Here is a 7,870-nt window from a genome sequence, read left to right as displayed (position 1 = left end):
AAGTCATTTTTTTCAGTGCCATGTAACTTTGAATGGTCACTAAATGAACTGTTGGAAGTCGAGGACTACCTGTACATGCAGGATTTATATAGATCAAGCAAATGTAGGTGGTATGTGGACCTATCCATTTTTTGCAATCCTCAAATTCCCAGATTGTACCTCAGAAATTTGGCTGTGTATGGTATTTATTCTGCTGTTGTTATGGAAATTGTCATTTCTGTCAAATAAGAGGCTGCTCTCCAAATCCACATATAAATACCAAGCTGAAAATGTTGGATGTACTCTTTCAGCTGATGTCACCCCATCACCAGCAGATGCTCCTCTGATCAATGGAACAAACAAAATAGCCTTAGGAATACTCCTAGGGAGAGTCAGATTCAAGTTCACTTCAGTCACAGAAATCTACTGGAAATATACAAGAGAGGTGATTTATTATCTTTGCTTATAATGCTACCCAACTCAAACAATGTGACTGTAGGTGAGACACAAAACAAAAATGGCTAATAAAAAGAAAAAAAGCCATAAACTTTACAAAAACAACCCAAAATGTAAAATGATAAATTATAAACAACTAAGGGGACTCCATTCAATTGGACCCAAACATTTGGGAAAAAATGCTTGATCTTAATAGGTTTTCTAATGGCAAGCAGAGTTTGGGTCCATCATCTATGGGGAGATCATTCCAGAGAACAGGGCCAACCACCAAGCAGGCATAATTTCTAGTTTCCACGAGATAGCAATGTTTAAAAGAGGGAACCTGGAGCATGCCCTTCCTCTGAGAGTGTCTGGGACAGTTCTTGTAGGAGGAGGTCTCCCATGTAGGGCTGATAACCAGCACTTGGAATCATATCCAGAATTGAGAGCCAGTGCAGCTCAGATAGGATAGTGTCACATGGGGATAAGAAGCTGAATCCATAATTACCCAACTGCTTCATTCTGGACCCACTAATGCTTCTAGATGGTCTTCATGCAGCCTCATGTACAATGTGTTGCAATTGTCTGATTGGGAGACAACTAAGGCAGGAGTGACCGGGAGCAAAGCCTCCTGGTTCAGGAAAGCCCCACCTGGCCACAGCTACCACTTTCTCTTATTTTGGAGTAATTACTGTTTCTATGGGGATATTCTTGAATAATATCCAGAAAACTCCACTGAGTAGATATACTGTAAGTACAAGAAAATAAAGTTTGATGAACTGGTTAGGACATTAACCTAGAAACCAAGAGGCCATGAGTTTTAGTTCCTCCTTAGTCACAAAGTGAGCCTTGGGCCAGTCACTCCCTCTCAACCCTAGGAAGAATGCAATGGCAAACCACTTCCAAAAGATCTTGCCAAAAAACCTGCATGGATTAGTCTGGGCAGTTGCCAAGAGTCAATGCTGGCTAAAGGGGACCAACAAAATGAAACAATAGCAATAGCATTTAGACTTATATATCACTTCATAGTGCAGTGATGGCGAACCTTTTAGAGACCAAGTGCCCAAACTGCAACCCCAAACCCACTTATTTATCACCAGGTGCCAGGTGGGTGTGGCCCACTGGGTGGGCGTGGCTGTGGTCATGGCAGACTGGGTGGGTGTGGCCAAGGTGGGTGTGGTCACCTCAATGTTGCTCGTGGGGAGGGACGCCTGTGGGGGCTGGGCAGGGTTGGAGGAGATCCAGGGGGTCTCTGGCAGATGGGGTGGTGGGCAGGAGGCTCGTCCTGTGGGGCAAGGCGAGGCAGGGCAGGGGTGCCATTATCGCAGGGCAAGGCAAGGCAGGGGCCAGGGCGGCTGCTGCCTGACACCATCGGCCCCCGCACACAGAGGCCAGTGAGCACATGGAGGCCGACAGTGTCTGTCAGCAGCCACAGCCTGCCGGCCCCTCGACCGGCATACTCTGGGACTCCGCAGCCTGCCGCCAGCAGTTCAGAGAAGCCGTCTCTGAGCTGGACGGCCGGCCGACAGCTGAGGAGGCGATGCAGTGGGTTGTGCCCAGAAAACGGAGAGCATGCGAGGCCAGGAGGGATGGGACGGGGGGGGGAGGGAAACCAGCCATGCTGGGATGCATTCGGCCACATGGGACCTCAGTGAGTTAACAGGCGGCTGGTTGAAGAGGGACGGTTGCCATCTCCAGGGCATGGTGCGTGTGCCCACAGAGAGGGCTCTGAGTGCCGCCTCTGGCACGCGGGCCATAGGTTCGCCACTACTGTCATAGTGCTTTACAGCCCACTCTAAGTGGTTTACAGAGACAGCATATTGCCCCAAACAATCTGAGTCCTCATTTTACTGACCTTGGAAGGATGGAAGGCTGAAACAACCTTGAGCCAGTGAGGATTGAACTGCTGGCAATTAGCAAAATTACCCTGCAATACTGCATTCTAACCATTGCACCACTATGGATCAAAACAATACAAACCAAAGCATGACAATTATTTCAGTAGCTACAAGTTAATAACTCTTAATAGTTACAAGTGTATTTCCAAGCTGCTATTTAAGCCTTGACATCAAAGTACAGTTTGGCAACAGCAAAAATTGTGACTAGTCGGGGGATGTTGATTTCTGTAGATCAGTGTTTTTCAAACGCAGCATGTGTGGGATTTCAAGTCCCAGAATTCCCCAGGGAGGGACTTTAATTCAGAGTTCTTCTGAGAGTTAAAGTCCACATATCTTAAAGTTGCCTAGTTTGAAAAACATTGCTGCAGATTGCAAAGGAGTTACTGTATAAGTGATATGCAATCTTTTTGGGGTTTGAAGCAACATTTAAACATTTTTGGAAGAATAGGGCCACATCTGGAGGGACAACAGGTGGAGATCATGTCATGTTTTCCCTTGATTTAAGAGCTGAGATATTCTTTTGGGGGTGTGCAAATTACTCGAATTTAATTGTTTTGAATTTGCAATGTAAGGCATGACTTTCTTTAATAATCAGCTGCTTTTTTTTATTTTATAGCAGTACTTCTTTAAAACAGAAGATGGCATTAGCTATCTATCAGAATTACATTTTTTAATGGATCACAGCTCTCAAAAACAGTAATATTTATCGTTTTAAAAATAAAATCTGACATTAAATATAAATCATCTTTAGCTATCAAGCACAGTGTAAATAAGAAATAATTAAAAATGAACAGCCCTGGATATGACCAATGGGTAAAACTTCTCACTCTGAATCCCATTCTTACTTTCAACCTTTTAACTTCAACTTCATACAGTAGTTAAGGAATAATTCAATCTTGCATATAATTAAATGTTAACCAAACTAATAAGAAACAACTTGCTTTCTTGCTTGTACTGTCTCTCAGTGCTGTGTCTAGTCAAAATAAACGCCCTTAAGTTTAATAAAGTTTATCCCCAAGTAAATAATAACAGATTGCAGACTAAATATTTGAGCTGTTGACCTAAAATCATTTTGAATAGAGATAGCATTCTGTTTCGCTTTCTGAAGCTTGGCTTACTTGATCCAATGTGGAATTTGCATAATACCCAGAATCATAAACTAGGAACAAGGTTGGATCTACATGAAACCTAGGTTGAAAATGGCTATTTTGTGGTTCAGTATGCTGTGCAAATATACACCTATTTGCTGGTCCCTAAAGATTGAACAAAGTATTAACAATTTGTATGTTTGTTGCAAAAAGATCGCTAGAATTTGGAACTTGAAACTTAAAAAGATTCATCCCTATGGTGGGAGAAATCCTTGCATTATATCCTTACTTCAGTGCTCTGGTGTCAACAATGAGATACCAATTTTCTTTTACCAATTTTTTTCCAGTGCAAAGTCTACCATTGCATTATTTAACCAGGTACGGTACATGAATTGACTCAGTATCTCTATTTGCATAGTAAGTTAAACCATAAACTAATCAAATGGATTGGATTTGCATATGCTAGCTCACTCCTTTGAACTACAATTACAAAATCTACTACCAAAAGCAAACCTACCCAGATTAGTATCTTGTACAAATAAATTAGTTATCTTATAATTTACATGGCTCCATATATTGAATGAATCTCTCTCTTTCATATTTAACAGATGCAAGCCTGGCAAACAACTTTCATGCTATGATTAAACAAGGTTGCCCCCAAAGTATTATTTGGAAACTTGAACTCTAGGTTCTTCTAACATGGTAGTTTCCGATCTATTATTTATCCAAGTACCTGGTTAAATACTAGATTTTGGGCCCTGCTGATTGGAAAGTTGGTTTTGCCAATAAAAAAAGGAGGAAGAATCTATAGAATGCCATAGAAGGCATATTTGCTCAACATGTTTGCACAATTTTGTGGTTTGTTGTTTACTTAGAGATTATGCTTGAAATGGATGCTTTTCATGCAGCATGCAAAAAAAAAAAAAAAAGGAAGACAGGAATATTTTCCTGAGGACCTAGGCATTACACTTAACAGTGTTCATAATAGTATCTGGTCAATCTTTTAAATAGTATGTTTTCCACCAAATCCTTGCTACCAGGTTTACACTAAATGATATAGTATTGTTTAATTGTGGCTTAGAATATTATGTGAAACCATCCATTGTGTTTTGTAAATGTTGTGAATTTATGGTGAGTTGTGTGAAACCACCCACTGTAATTAATTTAATAAATCACAATTAAACAAAACCACAACTTAGTCCAATCTGTATACTCAGCCTTGAATAATAATAGCAATAGCACTTAGACTTATATACATACCGCTTTATAATGCTCTCTAAGTGGTTTACAGAGTCAGCACACTGCCCCCAATAATCTGGATCCTCATTTAGCCAACCTTGGAAGGATAGGAGGCTGAGTCAACCTTAAGCTGGTCAGAATCGAACTCCTGGCGGTGAGCAAAGTCAACCTGCAATACTGCATTCTAGCCACAGTGCAACTATGGTTATGGCTATCGATGTAAAGTACATGCTTTACCAGAATTAACCAGCAATATCATCCAATTTGGTTCTGGACAGTATCATTTAGAAAATGTGGTTGCAATGCAGAACTGCTTCACAGGAAGACTGGCCTTCCACTGTCCCACTGGTTCAGTTTGCTGCACTGTTCTTATTACTGTTAGCTCAGGGCAGCTATGTATTTACATGATTTTTTAAAAATAAATTCTTATTTTCAAGATTTGCTTGGCTGAAATCAACAACTAAACTGAGGCTTGTGCTTTGCACACAAAACATACACCATTCTCTTCAGTTGGCAGATGGCAGTATTGTACCTCCAATTATGAGGAAATAGCAGATGTGGCAGGAAATACCTATGCCAAGTAAGGAAACAACTGTCTTAAAAAAAGAAATGACACTTGATTGGTTCTTATTAATGAGCCTTGACAATGCAGGAGTTTTGTGCAAGCATATTTCATTTCTTAACAGGAGAACAGGAGTTCTGCTGCAATAGACTCTGATAAAGGCTGATAAATTGAACAACTGTTCCTCACACTAGTCCAACAAGATGATTTTGAGAAGCCCACAAGCAGTCAGGGTCTACATGAAGGATGATATATTGGATTTTGAGTGTTGTTATGTTCCCCCAAGGCCTCAAAAAGAGAGAGCTCGTGCAGATTTAAGAAAACCTAAAACATTGCATAATTTTACAAAATGCATGTGGGGACTTATAAAGAATTCCACAAAGAATCCACTGTTAAAACAGCTTAGCAGTTCACAGGGTATTGACTAATTCTTAGGGGAAAAACAGAAAGCTGATGTTCTGTCCTGACTCTAGAGTGTAAAATGCTTCCAGAGTGGATAACAAGACACTAAAAACAAGACTGAATAATAACAGATGGGTAATGCTGAGTTAATCAATACCAAATAAATAAGAGAGAACTAAACATGGTAGCTAAAAAGGTCTAAAAAATTACAGAAGTTTTTTTAAAAAAGAGATTTAGATAACATGGAAGAATAAAGCCAGCAAACAAAAAGACCACAGGTCAATTGCAGGAAACCTATTATTAAAGCAGCTGAAGCTGCTTCTTGCAATCTGTTTGATAGATGTATTTCACACGATATTTGTTATTGGCTAGGAATCAAGGTTGCTGAAGCACAACATATCTGGAGGGTGATGTGTTAAGTAGCTACACAAGCTGTTTCAAGGCAACTCTCGGATGAGCGTTGCATCCAAATTCTTTGACAAAATTAGATTAGTTATTACATTTATATTGTGTCTTTCCTCTGGACATCTTGTAATACTTGCTCCAAGTTTATCACCATACCAATATAGTCCTGTGAATTTAATCTTGGGGTGAGAGAGAGTGACTGGCCCAATGTTACCAAATGAGCTTTCATGGCTGAGGACAGACTTGAATCTGGATCTCCTCAATCTTTATCCAATACTTTAACTATTCTACATGTTGAAGCTATAGGATTCATCATACTATATTCATCCAAATGCTATCAGTAAAAATGGAATGCCTAGCTTCCCCTAGTTTCCTCCTCCGTAAGAACTCTATTATTTCAATTCTTGTATCCTCCACTGGCTGACCTTGGGCCAGTCACTGACTCTCAGCCCTACCCAGTGGCTGAAAACCTTGCTAAGTAAACTATAAGATTGGTTTAGTCTATTCAGAGTGATTTTGTTTTTACTGTTTTGAAATCAAAGTGTTATTTCTGTTGCATTCATGCCCACAATCCTTATTAAAACATTTTTGATTAGTTTGTTGAATCAGATTTCATAGAGTGGCTTATAGTTTAGAACATGTACAAGCACACACAAGATAATCCCTGTCCTTAGGGTTTAGTCTAAGAAGAAAGGGGGAAAAAAGCAGAGAGAGAAAGTACATTGTGATAAAAGTTCTACATAGTACATAGTACATAGTACACAAGCCTTATAAACACTAGAGTACACCAGAAGAGGAGGCCAAAGGAGCTGGTCTTTCAGAAGAGCAAGTGGGTTTGATCTGCTTCAATCCCATATCTCCCTCTGGTAGCAGCGAGATGACAACCCAGATTTGACTTTGGATCACTTCACCTGGGCTGTGATGAAACAAGGCTTCTGTTCCTGCTTTGAAAATGACTGCAGGTCAGTCAAAAACTTGCACCAGGAAACAATGTGTAACTGGAATTTATTATCACGAGAAGTGTTAAAGTATTTTAGCATACTTTAAAACAGGAACTGATACATTCACAGAAAAGATATGATCCATTAAAGTACCTCAGTGATGCTCTTCAGGACATCACCTATGCCATTTCACTTACAAAAAATATAACAAAAGTGTTGCATATCACACAACAGCCACAGTGTACTGAAAGCTACTTTTAATGCTTGGCATATCCAGTCAGGACATGGAACAACTCCTAGCAATCTTTCCTTGTTGCCATTAATCATAGTACAAATGTCTGGGCAAGCTCCCCCCCCCCCATGTTTTTTTTATAGCATTGCTATCTAAGAGAGATTATCTTTTATTACTGTGGCTTTAGTGTTTCCCCCCTCATTTCAACACAGCTTTTGCTGTGGATAAAGTTTGGTACACTTCATTGACCATTCTATGCAGCACATGACTCCCTAGGGCAGAGGTCTTCAAACTTGGCCCTTTTATGACTTGTGGACTTCAACTCCCAGAATTCCTCAGCCAGCATGCCCCTGCCCCATGGGGTAACTGGCTCAGTGCCTATTGGTCACTTTAAGCCTGCAGGCACACCTCTTTCCCTCTGGGCCCCTAAGCTTTCGGGTGTGGGCTGACTCCCTATATTGCCAGAGCTCCAAGTTGGTTTTGGAAGTTTGGTTTTGAAAGAGGAACCAACCCAGGTACCAGGCAGCCTCCCCCATTATCAGTCAGGTGAAAGAGGGAAATCCATTTTTCTGCATTTCCCCAAATCTCTAACCCCCGGGATTGGGAGGGGAGCAGACGAAGGGGGAAGAGCCTTTCTTTAACCACTAGGTATCCCAAATGCAGGAAGAATGAGTTGTGATATGGCTAAA

Source organism: Protobothrops mucrosquamatus, unplaced genomic scaffold (assembly GCF_001527695.2).
Source record: "Protobothrops mucrosquamatus isolate PMUCROS unplaced genomic scaffold, P.Mucros_1.0 scaffold835, whole genome shotgun sequence".
In the NCBI taxonomy this organism is placed as follows: domain Eukaryota; kingdom Metazoa; phylum Chordata; class Lepidosauria; order Squamata; family Viperidae; genus Protobothrops; species Protobothrops mucrosquamatus.
This window is presented reverse-complemented; position numbering follows the sequence as displayed.